The 19420-nt window shown below is 42.2% G+C and overlaps 1 protein-coding gene across 5 annotated transcripts in view; it reads left to right on the plus strand.

Annotated features, from left to right (window-relative positions):
• Positions 1 to 19420, plus strand: part of LOC144817808 (uncharacterized) — a 233998-nt gene that overhangs the window by 142116 nt on the left and 72462 nt on the right. The window contains exon 4 of one of the 5 annotated variants that reach the window (XR_013606982.1): positions 15456 to 18245. The exons of the other annotated variants lie outside the window; for them this stretch is intronic. The gene's annotated coding sequence lies outside the window, so the exon portion shown is untranslated. The remainder of the gene's footprint in view (positions 1 to 15455; positions 18246 to 19420) is intronic. 5 annotated transcript variants of the gene reach the window in all.

The raw sequence follows: 19420 nt of genomic DNA on the forward strand, positions 1-19420 counted from the left end.
TTGCATATTCCTTGTTGATGTTCTTTGGGCATTTCGAATGTGATTAGCCTCTTAGTTTGAACCTCTGGATTTGTAGCAAACATCGGTGTTCTACTACATCTTGGGAGTCCACTTGGCCTACTGTTTGTTATCGGCCACATGATTGTGGTTTTACAAAGTCGATGGATACTCTGTTCTCCTTTTTACCAGCAAGGGGCGGTAGTACTACTGATCTTGTCCCGTTGATAGACAAGACAGGAACTGCTTTCCTGTAAGAAGGCCCAAATTCCTTCTTTACCGCGATCTTCTCTCTGACTAGATCCCCGACTTTTGGAATCCAGACAGGTCTTGCTGGGACAGGTGGTTTCTCTTCAGTGGTTGTTGGCTGTTGTTTCAACTTTATGTTGCTCAGGTCTTTTCTTGTTTCATTTAAGTCCTGCAAAATAGCCAAACGATCTTTGATGTCAAAGCATTTATCTTTAACCACTGAAGTCTGACTGTCAAGATCTTGAATCATCATTCTAGTCCCGAACAGTAGTTCGTACGGACTGAATCCCCTCAGAGAATCTCTTGGCAGGTTATTTAGACTACGTTGGACACTTATTAGATGTTTGACCCACCCAGCTCCCGAACCTAATACCTTTTCCATTATAGATAGCTTTATGCCTTGGTTTTTTCTTTACACCATCCCGTATCCCTCAGGAAGGAAGTGGGAATAGTCCCGCTATGCAATGCTCATTTGGCCATGCTTCCCCATAAGCTTCAGGGCTAAAGAGAAATTATTAGTCAAAACGTAGCATGCTCCTAGCGTATATGCCATTATAGACTCGCAAATCTTTTCATAACAGTCCAGACGTCAGCCGAGCGCTGGGGTCTACATTATAAGTGAAAGTCAGTCTTTTTATGTTAATCTGACGCTTTTTTTTTTTATATATATATTCTTTTTTGTTGGTTTTATTGACTATTGTCTAGCCCGTCTGGAGTGAAACGCCATGGTAATACACCGTTTCTCTCGCCGCTGCGATCTCTGTTGCAGTCTGGGCAGTTTTTTACAAAAATGTGGTGATGCAGGCTCATGCCTGGCCACCAGTACACTGATTGTAATTCTTCCAGAGAATCTTTAAGCTTGAGGTGACTAAGACCCTCACCCATGTGTGCGTCCGCTATTAACAAGCTTCTCCTTTCCGTGTTTGGAATTACTCTATCCCCCACTCCAGGGATTCGAGCAAAAGGAACGGAGTTTGCATCGATTATGTATGTATAGTTGAGTGGGTAATTGATCGGTAGCGCTGAGCAGTCGCCCTTTGATGACGTTTTCACCGCCAGCACTGTTTCACCGTCAATGTTTTTTACTGTACGCTTTTTTGTAGCTACGGAAGCCGGTTTAGTTGCTCCCGCTGTGGCTGTCTCAGCCAATGAATTCCCTGCAACGTGAACGCCATCACGCTGATGACTCACTGAATGTATCACGTGAGTTTTTGGTAGTTCTTTCTTTAAAAGAACTACTTGTTCCCAAAGCGCTTTCTGCTTTATTGTGGCACCTGTGTCATCTTTGTAACCATTCAGAATCCATTTCTGCAAATCGTTATTGTATGATTTGACGCAGTAATGCGAATCGGACACTACAAGTGTCGGGAATTCGCGATCGGCATTATCTAGCGCCATTTTCAATGCTATTATTTCAGTCTGTTGTTCTGAATTAGTTTCTACTGAGTGTGTTTTTATTAATAGAGGTCTCAGTTTTCCTCCACGCCATACTTTTTTTGTAATTTCACATGTGGGGTTGTACGCTTGTTCTCCCCACCCAGGTGGTTGAGCATGGCCGTCTGTATAAATTACACAGGCGTACTGTTGTAAGGGCAGAATGTTGATTGGCAGAGGGTATTGTCTCTCATATTCTAGATATTTTAACTCTTTCAGTTCTGGATCAAAATAATATTTTATTTTGTCCGTAGCAATTGAATTTACCCATTGTATCCATTCTGGATTCAATGCTGTAGTCGATAAATTACATGGGGTTGTTAATGCCTCAAAAGCTGATTCTGCTGTTCTGACTGTAATACGCCTACCGTCAGCTTTGTCTTTTTCTCTTGCTACAGCCGTTTGAACCGCATGAACAATGTTTTCTTTTATGCTGAACGTTTTTTCAGCTTCTGTGTACAAGTGTGATTTGTATGCAATTGGTACCTTTTCTCCCTCATTAGAGGTCAGGTATGTGAATCTGCATCTTCCTGGGATGACTCGAATCACAAGGTTGCGTGTGTTATCACGTGTTTGTAATTTTGTTTTAATTAACATGTCGGTTTGTAAAGATCTCAAAATTTCTGTGTGTTTTTGAGTCCAATTGATTCTTTTAAAATCTGGTTTTATTAGATCATAAAGGGGTTTGACCCTTTCTGCGTAATTTATAATGTAAGTTCTTCCGAAATTTAGGAAGCCTAGAATTGATTGTAGGTTTTTTAGTGTTCTAGGTGCTTGGATTACAGCACATTTCTCTAGGAAATTGTCAGCCAGGCTTTTGCCTTCACTTGATAGTTCATATCCTAAAAACAGGACTGTTAGATGGGCAATTCTTGATTTTTTAAAGTTGAATTTGTAACCCTCTGCTGCGAACCCAAGTATTATGGTGTTCACTCTCTTCAAGTGAGTATCCAAGTCATCGTCTGTTAGATAGATGTCGTCGACATAAGATAATGCCTCGTCATCATATGTTTGTAGTAATTCTGTTACTCTCGCTGAGAATAATCCTGGGCTGTTCTTGAACCCCTGGGGCAAACAACAGAATTTTTTTTGCGCGCCATTTATTGAGAACGCGGTCAAATATCTGCTTTCTGGTGCTATATTCTGACAAAAGAATCCATTAGAGATGTCTGATGTTGTTTTGTATTTTTTGCGCACTATGTTATTCATTAGTGCAGCACTATGCGAGTTTTGTACTGCAAAGGTTTTGCAACATGAGTTCAGGTGTCTGTAGTCCAAAACAAGACGATATGAATTGTCTGGTTTGGAGACAGGAAACAAAGGGTTGTTCATTTGTGAGGTGCAAGTTTCAATCACCCCCTGGTATTCAAGTTGATCTAGGATCTCTTTTACCTGTTTTTTAGCTTCTTGCTTAATCGGGTACTGCCTCTGTGCAGTAGGTTGTGATTTTAACTGGATTTTGTGAGGAGGAGAGTCCTCATCCCATCCCACATGATTTTTATATTAAGCAGGAGCTTGAGCTACTGCCCACTTTCTTGCAAGTGTATATTTTTTATGAATTGGGATATGATTTGAGAAGGCAGGCATAATTATTTCTTTGCCATGTGGGCACTCCCTGACAAACTCGGGTGGCCAGTCTCGTTCAGCTAGAAGGATGTCATAGCCCTCGGAGAGATTATCCCAAAATAGACCCCTTATTTTTCTAGTCTTATCCCCCTCTATACGTAATGTTATTTCATATATTTTATGAGGTTTGCTAACTCTGGTATCGGCAGTTTCCACCTGAATGTATTCATTCGTGTCCACTGTCTCCAGATGATTCATAAGGACTTTGCGAGCTATGCTCACTTCTGCTGCGCTGTCTAGCATTGTCTGAGCCCATTCTCCGTTTTTCAGCTGTGTCCTCAGTATTCTCGGCATTGTTGATTACTTTAATACTGGCTACCTTCTTTTTTGGAAATTGTAATTTTTTATTCAGATGAGCAGGTTCCTTGTCTTTGGACTTGACGTGCTCTTCCCTGTGTTCTGATCGTCCTTTTCTTTCCGATTTCTGCGAGGAAGTCTGAAAAGATTGAGAGGGACGTGTATCATTATCTTGATATCTATCAGGTTTCTTTATATTATCCCTATTTCTAAGGTTGTATTTTTTCCCAGAGGGCTCACTTTGGGGAGACCTGCGTCCTTGGTTCGGAGATCTTTCTCTCCGCCGAGGAGACCTTCCTCTGGACTGGAATCTTTTTTCTTTAGGATTGGATTGTTTATTTCCATCCCAGTTCTTTTTTGAGTGTTTAAATTATTTTTAATAAATACCTTTTCAGGACTTTCAACTAGTTGGGGTTTCACTGGTATTCCACCCAAACTATCTCTTCCTAGTTCTTCATAGGATTTTTCTATGATTCTGGCAATTTCAGATGGTTGGTCTGCTATATTTGTCTCTTTTAACCTCTGGCGGATCGCCACATTTGCTGCTTCTCCCTTTATGTTGGCTAGTAATATTGCCAAGACCTGCTTGAAGTCTTTCAGTAATTTCATACCGAGTTAAAGTGGGTTCTGGACCATATTCATCTTGAATTTGTTTTAGCACATCTGGAATTACTGACATGGATGGTACACCATGTGTTTTTGTGTAAATGGAAGCAAAGACTGTTCCCCAAGTGTCACAGTCCTCCACATGTGGTGCGATTCCCATTGGAAGACAGATAGTCAGAATCCTGTGTTTCTCAACAGAGGTGGTATCTGGGAACACTGCCTCTATTTGAGTGATTTTTTGTGCTAGCCAGAAAGGTATTTGTTCCCGTTTTGCGGGTACTTTACCTAGACAGGACTGTATGTTCTGTGGTGTAATTTTATTTGTGTTCCCCTGATGAGGGGTCAGCTGTGGAATTCTAATTGCTGGTTGGACTGTTGAAGTCCGCATTACATATTGGACTAATTGTCTATGTATTTTTATTAATTGTTTTAGCTGTGCTAAAAGGTCTGCTGCAGGCATTTCTTCAATGTCTGGATGTGGTGTGTATCCGGCTAGGACCGGCCACGTTGCTCCTGGTCTACCTAGTGGACCGAGCCTGGTGATGTGATTATTATGTTTTAGGGCGCCATTAAACGAGAGCAGGTGCTCTTGGAATTTGAGTGGTATTTCCACCTCCTCAAAAGGAATGTACTCATTAGGAGGTTCCTCTGTTTTGTAATAGTGGAAGACCTTTGTTACAGCGTTTGCTGCTGGAAAATTTATCCATGAATAGAATACCTCTGTCTGCCGATATTCGTGTGCCTCAATTACGAATATGACTGTACCACCTCTCGATGTCAGTCCATTTTCTATAAGTTTTAAAGTTATAGATTTTCTTATGTTGACCGGGATGAGTATTATATCCGGGTCATTTCCCTGCATAGTAGTATCAGCTGCTACTAGTTCAGCTGCTATTCTAACTGTCTCTCTTTCTTCTTCACTGTCTGTCATTTTACCGACAGGAAGGTTCTTCTGTTTGTTTACAGATCAGGTTTCTACGGAAACAAAGATTAGATGCACAATATTTTGGAACAGTGTATCCTTCAACGTTGAATAAACCAAGAATCATACATAGGAGTCTCCTCCTGCGAAGTTTGGCGGATATGACCTTTCACCCACTCCAGACGTCTTTGGAGTATTATGGGAAAAAAGGGGCTCTGTGTGAAAAAGCACGACTGAGTTACTCTAATGTCTTGCGTTAGTTTTATCGCCTATCCAAACCGTTGGGCGCCATGTAGTGTAGTTCCTATCATCCCAATAGGCTCTGCGCATTGGAATAATATCTTCAATAGTATAGACCTAGGACGGAGGTTAACTAGGTCTTCTACTGACGATATTAGACTTAAAGTTTTGTGTTTGCCAGCTAGCTCAGAGTTCACTAGAAACTTTCTCGAATAGGCAAGGAGGATTTTAACCTCCCTGGATAGACAAGAAGGGATTTAGTTTCTGACAACCATAGAACATGACAACTTTGCTCTCCCCTAATCAAGAGTGTATCTCTAGAGTCGTGTGAAAACAAAAGACAACTTATTTTACTCAGTCAGTTCAGTGCATTCTTAGTTTCACCAGATTGTAGAGAAAAGGAAGAGACGGGCGTGTTCAATAAAAGATGGTATTTATTGATCAGTCTCTTTTCTCATACAAGAGAAATGAATCGCTATTATTGCAATACTTATAGTTAAGTAAAGTGCATACAGTAAAGACAGAATTATAAAATAATACTGAAAAAGCATTGATATGGTTTCTGAGCCATATGATACTTTAAAATGGATAAAATAGATACATACATATATACATTTGACTAATCGTACTCAACTGGTGCTTCTAACCACGCCTACCCCAGTGTACCTGACCTAAGCCTAATACGTGGGCGGGAGTAGATAAGTAGCAGTTTAAGTTAAGTTTGTTTTGCCAAGGGACTGACTCAAGAATTCTCTGCAAGGGGTTATTCAGTTCTGTACCTGAGATCTAGAATGGTGGAGGGCTGGTATCTCTTATCCCAGGTCTTGATATTCCAGCTGCCTGCGAGGGCTGCTTGGAAGCGCCGGAGCTGGATTTCTCGGCAGGAGAAAGGCAGCGTCTCGTTCTCAGCGCGTCAGGAAGGCGGGGCAGCGCCTGTGGGCTTCACTCTCTGCTGGGCTCCTCGGCAAGTCTCGCTGCTCCAATCTCGTCACCACCGCGTGTGTTTGCTTAAGGCAATGTCGGTAATATTTATACCTTAAAGGTGCCGAGATTGACGTAAGGATGGACATATATACGTCAATAAGGATGTCATACGAACGGGTTCGTTCGCACATTCTTTTACTGAAGTTCTCGGTGAAATCAAAACAATGGCTACGGGAATTTCCCAGGTCGCTGTAGGTTTGATTTGTTTTGAGAACTCCGTATTCCTTATCAGGGGCTGGAGGAATATCGCTTGTCTAATTAGATGGCATGCGTTATGACCTAATCAGATAACGCGCTTCTGTGCCGTGGTGTGGCTTAATCAGATAACGGTTTTTGCACCGTTGGATGGCTGCTAGTTAATTATTAACTAAACCAGGGTCAGGAATAGGGGAATCGATACAGTACCTATAGAAATACATCACAGGTGGGCTAGTAGGCCCCCAGGGACCACTAGTATTGAAGGGGAATTAATTCCCCAATTTAAAACGCGCAACATGGGAGGGGGGCCGCGTGGCAACATACAAACTACAAAATCGGATGACATTCTCGATCTCGGCGGCCCCGCGGAAGTGGAGAACGACTGATCAATGTGTGAGCTGGAGGGCGAGCGCAGTATCAGGTAGGCTCCTCTGAGCAGGCTGTTTGAGGGAGAGTAATCACATAGTGGTGGCTGCTGGGAGAGGTAGTCCCGTGAAGGCTAATACGGACAGTTAGTGACACAGTGAGCACACCTTTTTTCCATTGCAATGGCAGAGGACTGGGTCAGAGAGCGGGAAGAGTCAGCTCTCGACATGTTCAATGACGAAGATGATAGATTGGAACAAGGGCAAAATGCGCAAAAGGGGTCAGATAATGAGCCAAGCAGCAACAGTGCCAGATTAATACGGGAATTGGAAAAACTCCGAAAAAATGAAGTGGCGAAGTGGTGGGAGTGCAAATCCTTACAAAGATACCTGGATGTGGGAAGGATTCCGAGAGGCTTACGGATCCTAGTTGCCCCGTCATATGAAAATCCAGACCCAGGAATGTTGCAAGACTGGGCTGAAAACCGTGCCGAATCATCCAGAAGAATGCTGCAGATACTAATAAAATATGCTGATAGTGATCGCAGCAAAATGCTCATCAGAATTGAAGAAATAAGGAAGGAGCTAGAAAAATGTGAAAATCAAGAAGAAATTTCCAAGAAGCTGATCGAAATGAAATCAAGGTTAAAAAAACACGAGGAATCCATTAAAGAGAGAAAGGCAACAAAATTCCAGAGGGATAAAAATGACTATTCTCAAGGAAAGATATACACGTTTTCAAGAAAATTTGACAGTATAAGAAACAACAACTATCTGCCCAAGCGGGAAAAATAACTGCAGATCCAAGCGCTCCCGAATTAAGCTCTGAGGTGGAGTCAGAAGCTGAGTCAACAGACACAGTAGATACACAGACGCAAAAAAGAAATCCACCGACAATAATTCATGTACTTGATTTTTTACGCTTAGAAAGGCGCATGAATCTGCGCCCCCGAACTCAGCGCCAGGGCACAAACAAAAAACAATCAAGCAAAAAAGAAAAAGAAAAACAGAAGGTGGGTAAGACAAAACGCAAAAAACAAACAAACCGGCATACAGAACAAACAAACGCAGATAAATAATCACAAAGACTTTGAAAACACGGTCATAAACCTTACCCCATTGCGTTAACAGACATAGAAAAACAGACTCTTGCTCTGGGCCTTTCATTTTGTGAAAGAACTAACTTTGAATATGTCCAAGCACGAATAGACGTATTTCAATTTGTACGCAAATTAAAGCTCAAGAAATATTTCTTTAATATAAACAGCAGAAAAGACGGACACTTTTGAGAATGAGAACTCAGTACCAGTAACTGGAACGGATGAAACACTATTGAATGATCTGCTAGAAATGCAACAAGAGGGATATAGTGAAGGATGGTCCAATGTGGGAGGACAAAATGATTTAAGCCAATACCGATCCCGATTCATACCCAAATCCACATTTACCCCGCTTATGCCAAAGGATGGCATAGATATTTTTGCGGAAAATGTAATAAGGGATTTAAAAACTTTGGCAATAGAGAGCAGCAAAGAATTTGCCAAAACGTACAATGCTAATTGGACCATGTATAACAACACCATGGAGGAAATCAAAAAACAACAGGATATTGTGGTCAGATGGTCCAACAAAGGGGGAAATGTTGTTCTATGGCCCCTAACAGACTATATGCAGAGGCACATACACAATTTGGGGACAGGGAGTGCTAGAGCTGCATAGCACCAACCTGCCTAGTGAGTATCAAAGAAAAATACCACACAACCCTTTATGAATGGAGAAGAAATGGTTTAATCACAAGGACATAACTGGAATACCTTTAAACTGACTACCCTGTGACCCCTCAGCTATACTTGATCCCCAAGATTTATAAATCGCCCACCCACCCACCAGGTAGACCGATAATTGCAGCAATTGGGGGTGTGTTCGAAAATACTTCCCGCTTTATTGACCATTTCCTTCAACCATTAGTATGCGAATTACCCTCCTACCTGAAAGACACCGGGCATTTTCTCACTAAAATCTATGACATCAGTTGGCAAGATGATTTTGTCCTTATGACTTTGGATGTCAATTCGCTCTACACGAGCATCAGGCATGTGGACGGATTGAATGCCCTAAAACACTTTTTGGAAAAAAGGCTAGCAAATAATCATGACCATTCCCTGATGATACTCCAAATGGCCGAATGGTGCCTGGACAATAATGTGTTTATTTTTGATAAACTGTATTATAAACAACTAAGGGGGACTACCATGGGTGCTTGCTTCGCCCCCATCTATGCTAATTTGCATATGGGCTGGTGGGAGGAGCAAGTACTCATGGCGGAGTATGAGAGGGTCATGAAGGAAAATGTGGTACTTTACGTACAGTATATTGATGACATTTTTGTCCTGTGGCAGGGGACAATGGAAAGTGCAGAAAGGTTCTGTAGAGAATTTAACAACAACAGCCTCAATCTGTCTTTTACAAGCCATTTAAGCAAAGACACTATGCAGTTCCAAGACATAGAACTTTACGTTGAGAATAATCACCTTCAATCCAGAACCTACAGGAAACAAACTGGGGGCAATGCAATTTTGCATTCGGACAGTTTTCACCCCCGAAGTGTCAAGGAGGGTATACCGTTTGCAGAATGCCTCAGAATGAGGCGTAACTGCAGCACAGAAAGAGGGCTAGATAAGTCCACCAAAGAACTATTCGTAAGGTTAGAAAAAAGAGGATACAAGTCTGAAACCTTGAGTGAAGCGAAAGGTAGAAGTGAGTCAATACCTAGAAAAAACCAAGGGCCAGATGTAGGTAATCCCAGATTACCGATTCTTAAATACTGAATCATACCGATTCGGTATTTAAGAACTGGCAATCGGGATGTAGGTATTTTCACCGATTTAATTACCGAATCGGTATGATTCGGTAATTACCAAATCGGTATTTACCAATTCGGTAATTGCCATTCATTCCTATGAGCCTGGAGGCCCATAGGAATGAATGTCAATTACCGAATCGTTAAATACCGATTCAGTAATTGGGGGAACCATTGAAGGGTGGCAGGGTGTCACTTTGACACCCTGTTGCACCTCTCAATTGTGCATGGGTGCACATGTTGCAGACATACATGCCCTTAGGTCATGTATGTCTGCAACATTGCACTGTTTAAAAAGCAAACGAAATGCTTATTAAAGGGTTTTCATAATTTTTCATAATTTACCACCAACTTCTATTTGGTGGTTAAGAATTCTTAAACCCCTGTAGCACTGATTACAGTGCTACCTACATGTCAAAATACAGATTCGGTAATTATACCGATTCAGTATTTTACCGATTCGGTAAATTACCGAATCTGTATTTTAACATGCCCCTTCATCCTAAACTCCAAATACCGGTCGGTAACGGCTGAAATCGGCCGTTACCGACCGGTATTTGCCTTCCTACATCTGGCCCCTACTGTTTAAAGACAAAGCAAGGAAGAAGAACAACACCGAGACAACTGACATCCCGAGATTGATTACTGGTTTCCATGCATACCACACTAGATTTAGGAACGTAATCTACAACCACTGGAATTCCGTAAAACTTGATCCAGTGTTGGGGTCTACCTGCCCTAAAGTACCATCAATCAGTTTCCGTAGGGCCAAATCCATGCGACAACAATTGGTGCAAAATGCACCAGCAGTAACCAAACCACCCAATTGGCTACAAATACAGAAAGGATTCACCCAATGCAGTAAATGAAAAGCTTGTAAGCATGCAATCAAAACCAAATCAGTGAAATTGCCACTCAGACAGACACCCTTCGTCATCCGTGGAAGCTACAATTGCAAAACTGACTTTGCGGTCTGCAATGTACCTGTAGCAAACGGTACGTAGGAAGTACAATATATCCTGTACACATACGCGTACTACAGCATTTGAGGGCATGATGGCCAGGCCTATCCTGTTGCTAGGCACATAAATTCCTGCCATGCAGGCAAGGCCCAAGACCTTATGTACTTTGTCATAGACAACATACCAAAAAATCCAAGGGGAGGAGATAGACAACTGACCCTTAGGAGGCTGGAGTCTTGATATATTATTCTGCTCAACTCTAAAATCCCTCATGGGATGAACGCAGATGAAGCCCTTAATGTTCACCTATGAAAGCCACATTAGCTTGCCTCATCCTGACTGCTGTCCCAGTCCTCTGAAGCATTTTTTAACACTTATCGTTTATTTCTTCTAGATTAACCCCTTCCATGCTCATGACGAGCTCAGCTCGTCATGGCATATATCTCTCAGGTGCTCATGACGAGCTGAGCTCCTCATGACCACACCAGTTTTCGTTGCTGTCCAGCACAGGAGGGGAAACTAGCAAGCAGCGATGTGGTTAGATTGATTCTCCTTTTGGAAAGTTATTTGTTTCCATCTCTTAGTTTCCCCCGACTCTTTACATTCAATCTCCAATACTTAGCACACATAACTACAATATAATACCTATTTATGTATTACTTGCTTTTGTAAGTTTATGCCCACTTGGGCTCTATTGTTCACCATCTAATACACTCACAAGTTCCGGTGCAGCCATTACACATGCAGTACATATAGGCTCTAACTTCAGATATTTCACTGTGCCATTGCCTATTTAGGCGAGGTCTAACTGTATATAAGTAGGGCCAGTTTGACTCTTTTCACTTTACCATGACGGTTATTTACATATGGCATCGACTTTGCTCTTGTCGTATTTTCCGCCAAGCCTGTGTTTGAGTTATGATTTCTTCTCTCGTTTATATGGCAGAGAGTATGGGTCTCTTAGCACCAGACCTAGAGTGGCAATAGATGGTATTCTGTGCTATACTTTGGAATAATTAACATCTAAATCACAAGGTATACCGGGGAATACTACATTCAGAATATTGTTAGTTTTCTGTTTTCATTTTCAGTTACACATTTCTTGGAGTGCAATTTTTAAACTCCATTTATAGTGATGTTTATTATTTAATAATGTACTTACGATGTATTGTTTTCACTATTTGTAAAAATAATTGCACTGTCATTCAAGCACATCCATGGACTACTCTTTTATGTCTATGGCTGACTTTTTGGTTGCCACGGCAACCAAGGGAGAAACCAATGGTACATATACTTGTGAACATGTGTGTGGAATGCAGTGACCAAGGCGGTTGTACCGTCGAAACGCGTCTGACCTTGCATATGGAAATTAAAAAGCCATCTGTGCCACAAAGTATCACGGTGTCGGTGCCTGTTTTTAAAGACGATGTCAGGATAGTGAAATATATATATATATATATATATATTTATTTCCAATTGCTCTGCAGCAGAGGAGCACACGACAGCAGCAAGTTAACAATCTTTTATTCATATTTTGAAGGTGGTCTAACATCCGTCATTCTGCTTGCCTGCCTACGCGTTTCAGTGCTGTCCGCACATTCTTCCTGGGCTCATGGCAATGCGATGTTGTAAGGCTTCTGTAGCTCAATGCCTGACGCTGTATATCATAGTGCAGCTTCAGGTGTTTGTACTTAGTAGCACATACTGAGGTCTGCGAGCTGTAGTTCAGCCTTTAACTCCCCACAGTGGGTCCCGCAGTGACATGAAAATTATGCAAGTTCAGTGGTTTCTTAGCAGTCCACTGTACTGTTAGGCACTTCAGTGTGCCCCGGATGTCATTGCACCTTCATTAGTTTCTGAAACTGCTGTGCCATCAATAGCTGGAGAATTCCCCTGCCAGGCGGCCCCTTTCACCAGCGGCTTCCTCCTCCATCTCAAAGGTGGTGCTCCTCCCATGACGATGCTGTCGTGAGTAACGTTTTTTTATTTCCAATTGCTCTGCAGCAGAGGAGCACACGACAGCAGCAAGGTAACAATCCTCTTTTATTCATATTTTGAAGGTGGTTTAACATCCGTCATTCTGCTTGCCTGCCTACGCGTTTCAGTGCTGTCCGCAAGTCCAAGTTCACTGATCCCTGCACCTCCAGCAGCTGGCTTGGCGAACAGACACCACACAAATCCCAAGTTTCAGACAAGGATGTTTATTGCAACAAAGTTGCCAGAGCTCACGGTCTGACGCGTTTCGGGCAGTTGCCCTTGCTTACAGATATATGTATATTTATTTTATTTTATTTTTTCATCTCAAAAGTCACCAAAGCGATGCACTCACGGGGCGGGTGCTGTAATTGCGTGTGTGCTCCCACATGCATATAACAGCTTCCAAGTTTCCCAGGGTAATTGTACCCATCAATGAAGAAAGCACTCTTGGGGTGCGTTTCTGTAGGTTTTATTAAAACGGACTCCGGACAAACAGACGCATTTCGACTAACGCCTTTATCGATGTTTATCATCGATAAAGGCGTTAGCCGAAACGCAATGTTTATATATATTTATAAACAACCTCTACTCCACAAGGAAGAGAGCATGCACACAAGGGCTGCTGTGTTAAGGCTTATTTATTTCATTCCTCCGACCCAGCGACTGGAGAGACGCGTTTCGGCTGACTCAGCAGCCTTTCTCAATCTGGTAAGCGCCATTTTCATTAAAACATTTATAACATGACCCCCTCCTAGGCATAGAAAAAAAATTATATATATATATATATATCAAACACTCTGTTATTTTCATGCTCGCGAACGACAGAGAAACGGACACTTGCTTGTTTCCTCGAAGCAGGTATTTATTTTTAAATTATTTTCCGTGAACTGCCATGTATAACCAGACGCGTTTCGCAGTCGCCTTGCTCACTGGAACTATATATATCATACATGGATTAAGTATGTTTTTTTGTCTCATATAGGAATATTTTCCTAAAGTATAGCTGCGTTCTATTCTGATTCAAGCATGTGAATCTATGAAAGATCCAATGCTGGAGAAGAAAATAAGTTCTGTGGTTCTCCAGAATTGTTATCTTTCATAGATTCACATGCGACCCACCCTTTTACACATAAAGGCTCCCCTAGCTATCTAATACATTTTAAATCTCACTTGTGCTAGAAAATCTGAGAGCCTGGAGCCTCTCTGGTGAGGGTTCTAAAGGGTGCCGTTTCTTGATTGGCTGGACTTTGGACCATTCCTCACGACTATGATGAGATATTAAAGTGAATGTTTTTTCTCCCATAACTTCCATGTTAAAGTTATTACTGCTTTTAATGGAACGTGGTACTCCCACTTTGATGACGGTGAATGATTCAAGCATATGAATATATGAAAGATACCAATACTGGAGAACCACAGTTGCAGGTAAGTAACTTATTTTCATCTATTTTACTCATGGTCCAAGGAATACCTCACTGGTCTTTTAGGGTCACATGCATCACGGTAGGCTTTTGCGAGTCCTTTAATTGCGATTATTAAGGAATCACAATTAACTCCTTTACCGCGGCGCAAATCCCACCGCGGTGCAGGAGTTCTGAAGAGTGGGCGGAGCCACGTCGGCCAACGGACGTGCGCAGCACTACAGAGGTAGTGCTCACGATGGCCGCTGGCTGATGCACGCACACAAGGGGTTATGGACTCGCAAAAGCCTATGCATGTAGGAATGTTTATAAAAATAGTGATTCCTAAACATTCTTCAATTGCGACTCGCAAATTGCGAGTCGCAATTAACCGCTGCGGAATTGCGTTGGTTTGATTAGGTGGGCGGGGCTGCGTCAGCCAACGGATGTGCGCAGGAATACAAAGGGCATGGAAGGGATTAAGGAATGGCTTCCCATTCATTCCTATGGGCCTATAGCCCCATAGGAATGAATGGGAAAGTGTGCATGCAATTTCAAGGGTGCAAGGGTATCAAAAGGACACCCTGTTGCGCCCCTGAAATTGTGATGTGCACCCGGGTTGCACACACAATGTTGCGCACACACATGCCCCAAGGGCATGTGTGTGTGCAACCTGAACTTTGAAAAATGCACTTTAGTACATTTTAAAAGGTTCCGCTAAATACCATCAGGTTGAAAGAATCTGTATTTAGCGGTCCATAATAGCGAAATCGCCGTTTTTAAACGGATTCTTGCATTGCAATTAAGGCATCGCAATTTGCAATTAATTAAATGCAATCACAAACTGCGATTTTTGCATTAGAGATGATGCATCCCAAAAATCAAAAATTGCGGTTCCAAAGGGGCCGATTCTGAAAATCTGCCTCTTTGCGACCGCAATTTCAAATGGTGCATGTGCCCCAAAGACTTTTAAACACAAACTGTTAATCTGACCATCTCATTTACTGTATATCCTTACCTGCCATGGCTAACATTCGCACCCACATTGGGGCACCTTTTATTGTTGAAGTTGTTATGGTTTAAAGTAATTAAACAAAAAATTTCAGAATTAGAAAAAAAGGTATAATTGAAAAAGCCATTTTAAGGACAGAGAGTTTTGGGAGGACAAAATACTCATTAGATTTTTTAAACACTTTAGTGCTATAACTTGTGCTCTGGACATGGCATTTCCATTGATCAGAGTTCATGGATAACAGAAAACGTAGGAGCTGTAGCCACTCTTTTAGATGCCAAAAAAAGTAGCAATAGTAGAAACTAATGCTTTTTTTTTCCTTACAGAGGAAAAGGATCATGAAGGAGAAATCAGTGACTGCTCTAAACCCTTCTTTCTCCACAATATGGGAAAACCCTCCCTGAACACTACATTTGCTCTAAACGTGTAAATTTGATGCATGTGGTGGTGGTGGAGTGGGTGAATGATGTCCCTTCTCCAGCAGTTGCAGAGCATAATATAAGACCAATAGAAAGCATCAAAACAGCTGGCTCTTCTTTCTCAAGTAGGAAATTACCCCTTATTCCAGGTATTTCTTTTCTTGGATCAGAGATTTCTTACAAAAACGTTCCTTAAGCAGGATTGGTTCATGAGGATCACCGTGCTACCAATCTTCGTTCTCTCGTAGGGGATCTCCATTTATAGTCATAAGCATTTAATAGTTCTGCCCGCCAATGGGGACCCCGGAGCAGTTCCTCAAAATAAGTGGAGATTTTGGCCTTTCTTCAGGAAGGCCTGTAAAGACTCTTAAGAAAAAGACTCTTCTACTAAGTCATGGCATATCCATTACCGTCATAGATCACACCAAAAATCAAGATTAAAAACTCATCGATGCCATACACATGATTCTACTTTTTCTTTTACCAGAGACTATTCATCAACGTTGTCAGATTCTCCACTGCTGCATGTCTCCCCGGTGGATGACATCCCTACCTTTCAAGGGGTTCTAGTCTGAAGGGCAGCCAAATTAAATATACCGATGTCAGTTCCAACACCGTCCACATCGATAATTCTTGAGACGCTACACAAGCGTACGGCTACAAGGCCCTTGCTTTCCTATGTTCCGGGTCTTTTGGAGCCCGCTATTGATTTGTTCCTCACACCAACAGTTGCTAAGCCTGGCAGATCGAGGCTTCAAAAAAATACCGGCCTCCGGACCAAGGCACTTTGTTTCTACACTTTGACCCTCCACCTGACTCTGTTGTGATTTTGGCATCACGTAAGTCTCACTCCACCTCTCCATCATCATCTTCAGCTCAAGATAATCAGTGCAGAAAATTGGATTCCGCAGGCTGAAAAGTCTGCAGTACAGCAGCCATTTCTTTGAAGGCAGCCAGTGCTACAGCCCTCTTGGGCAGGTACAACAGAGCCCTTTGGGATTCCATTCAGCAGTTCTCTGAGCATCTGCCAAGAGACAAATAGTAAGATTTCCTAGAGATCATTAATGAGGGCACAATGGTCTCAAATCAGATCATCAGCGCGGTTGCAGATTGTTCCCTCCTTGTCGCTCATAAATATTGTCATGGAGTGTCATTGCGAAGACATTCTTGGCTCTGACTAACATTTCTAAAACTGGAGGCGCATCACTGCATTCAAAATTTGCCAGGTTTCACACTGTTTGGCAGCCATGCTGATGATGAGATGGCAAGAATGAAAATGGACATGGATACATTATAAGCGGTGGGTCTGGAGAAACCCAGAGAACACAGCAAATCATTCCGCCCTTTCCAGCGCCGGTTTTACTCCCAAAGGATTCAGACCCCTCATTTGCTTTCAGGAAGATAACCTCAACAACATCAGGGATCTTACCAGCCTTAACACAAGCAGACCTGAGGACATTCTGCCCAACAGCCCAGCCAAGGTGAAAACAAACATTAGCACAAAATCCTTCTTTCTCCCTTCCTCCTCTTCTGTTATCTACTCCAGTAGGGGGAAGGATTTCACATTTCCTGGAAGAGTGGCAGTTCATCACTAGAGAGGCCTGGGTTTTAAATATTGTGCAGAATCGGTACTGTCTCAGGCTTATCTCCCCATCACCGCCCATTTCACCAAAGTAGTCCACTTTCCATATTGACGTACTCAGGGTGAAAGTCAACAACCTGTTGCAAAAGAAAGCGGTGGAAGCCGTGCCTCACAGTCAACGGGCAACAGGTATGTACTCCAGGTATTTTCTAGTACCAAAAAAAGACAAACAAGAATTCAGACCAATTCTCAATCTAAAAATTGCCAACAAGAGGATTTGGAAGGAAAAGATCAGGATGCTGGAGTTTTATCCTCAACTACACCAGGGAGATTGGCTCGGCTCCATCGACCTCCATGATGCCTATTCTACATTCCCATCACCAGGAAGCGTTGGATATTTCACAGGTTCGTTGTGGTGCTCAACCATTACCAATACACAGTACTACCATTGGGCCTCAACCCAGCCCCCAGAACATTCTCCAAGTGCATGGCTGTGGTAGCAGCCCATTTGAGAAAGCACAGAATCTTCGTCTACCCATATCTAGATGAATGGCTTATAAAGGTTTCCACCTTTCAAGAAGTCCAACTACATTTCAAATGGACTTGCGGTCTCCTCCATGGCTTGGGTCTTCACGTCAACTTCATCAAGTCCACATCAACACCAGTCTAGGCGCTGCACTACTTGGGGGGCCTCCATAAACAACATTTGTGCAAAAGTGTATCCTTCGGAGAAGCAACGCTTATTGACCCTACAGATATGTCAGACTCTCAAGACGGCACCTCATTCAACAGTAAGGGTAGTCTCCTCCTTTCCCAGCTCCATGAACTCCTGCATTTTTCTCCCAGTGATCACCTCCACATGAGACACCTCCAGGAGTGTCTAGAGGACCAGTGTGATCAACTAAGTGGAAGCTAGGATGACAGGATCACACTTTCCTTACATGCGACATGGTCCCTCAAATGGTGGTGCTCACCAACCAATCTCCTCTAAGGGAGGCCGTTTCGGCAACAAGCACCTTCTCAGACCATTGTGACGGATTTCTCACTACTCGGATGGGGAGGCCACATGAATCAACTCCATATTAAAGGCTCATGGCCTCAGAGAGAGTAAGTAAGTAAGTAAAGTGTATTGTTTAGTTAATTAAAACCTTAACAACATTGCTATTTTTTTAAAGAAATATAGTAAATACAACCATAAATATAGGTAATGCATAATAACACCGCTAGAGTGATATGTCCACCTATAAAATCATTTCTGAGTAGCAATACGATGAACATTTTGTCTAAAAATCAATAGTATGTGCCTACATTTTGGGGTCCTAGAACACTTCTTTATATATATTCTCCTGGCATTGGTTTTAGCTTCCTCTGTGATGAACAGTCTGGTGACACCTCCATAAGTCTGATACAGGCCAGCTTTAAATGAATATTATCTGCAGAAAACGACAGCAATATAATTATGATGCTGAAGCAAGTATCAACATATAATGTAAAAACATACACATATAATAAAAAAACTAGCTTAAAACCCCTTCTATAAATGCAGAGTGAAATGAAGGGAAAGATGCGTGTGAGGTCAGAAGTACATTAGCTGTACATAATATACACTGAAGCTTTAAGAGAGCCAGCAGCTTCCCAGCATGCACTGTACTCGCAGTTTGCCTGCTAGGCTTGGTTATTTTTTTCCGGCTTGTGATGACTGGATAACAGAACACTTCAGGGTGAAAAACCCAACTTTTGTTTCCGAGGATTTTCATTTAAAAAGAGATATTCTCATAGTTCACTTGTTGTGTTTACTCATAGTTCGCTCCCTAATTTTTATCACCATCTGGTTTTGTAAAGCACCCTCCTGTGGGATGTAACAGGTCGGCACAGTGAGTTTATTGACGTTCGGTTTCACACCATTGATCAGTGGATGATACCCCCAGCACCCTGAAACTTGAGGGTTGATGATACATCACAGAACTGTGGAGTGTACCGAATCAATAAATATTAGATATATTAAATGTACACAGGCAACTACGGGCCTGTGTAGATGAGAAATATGCAGCTGTTTCTAAACCAGAATACCTTTGGATTTTATTACACTGTGCAGTCACAGTTTGTTTTGGGGGGTTTTTCATTGGTGTCACCTTGCTGAGTTTCAAAATGAAGAAATGGTTTATGATGTGAATAAATCTGCTCTTCTAATTCAAACATGCTATTTAATTGTTACAAATGGGGGTGGGGTCGCACACTACTCACACACCGGCGGTGTCGCCCCTAAGGACTCTGGTCAACGTAGTAAAGT

The sequence above is a fragment of the Lissotriton helveticus genome, chromosome 2_1, assembly GCF_964261635.1.
Source record: "Lissotriton helveticus chromosome 2_1, aLisHel1.1, whole genome shotgun sequence".
In the NCBI taxonomy this organism is placed as follows: Eukaryota; Metazoa; Chordata; class Amphibia; order Caudata; family Salamandridae; genus Lissotriton; species Lissotriton helveticus.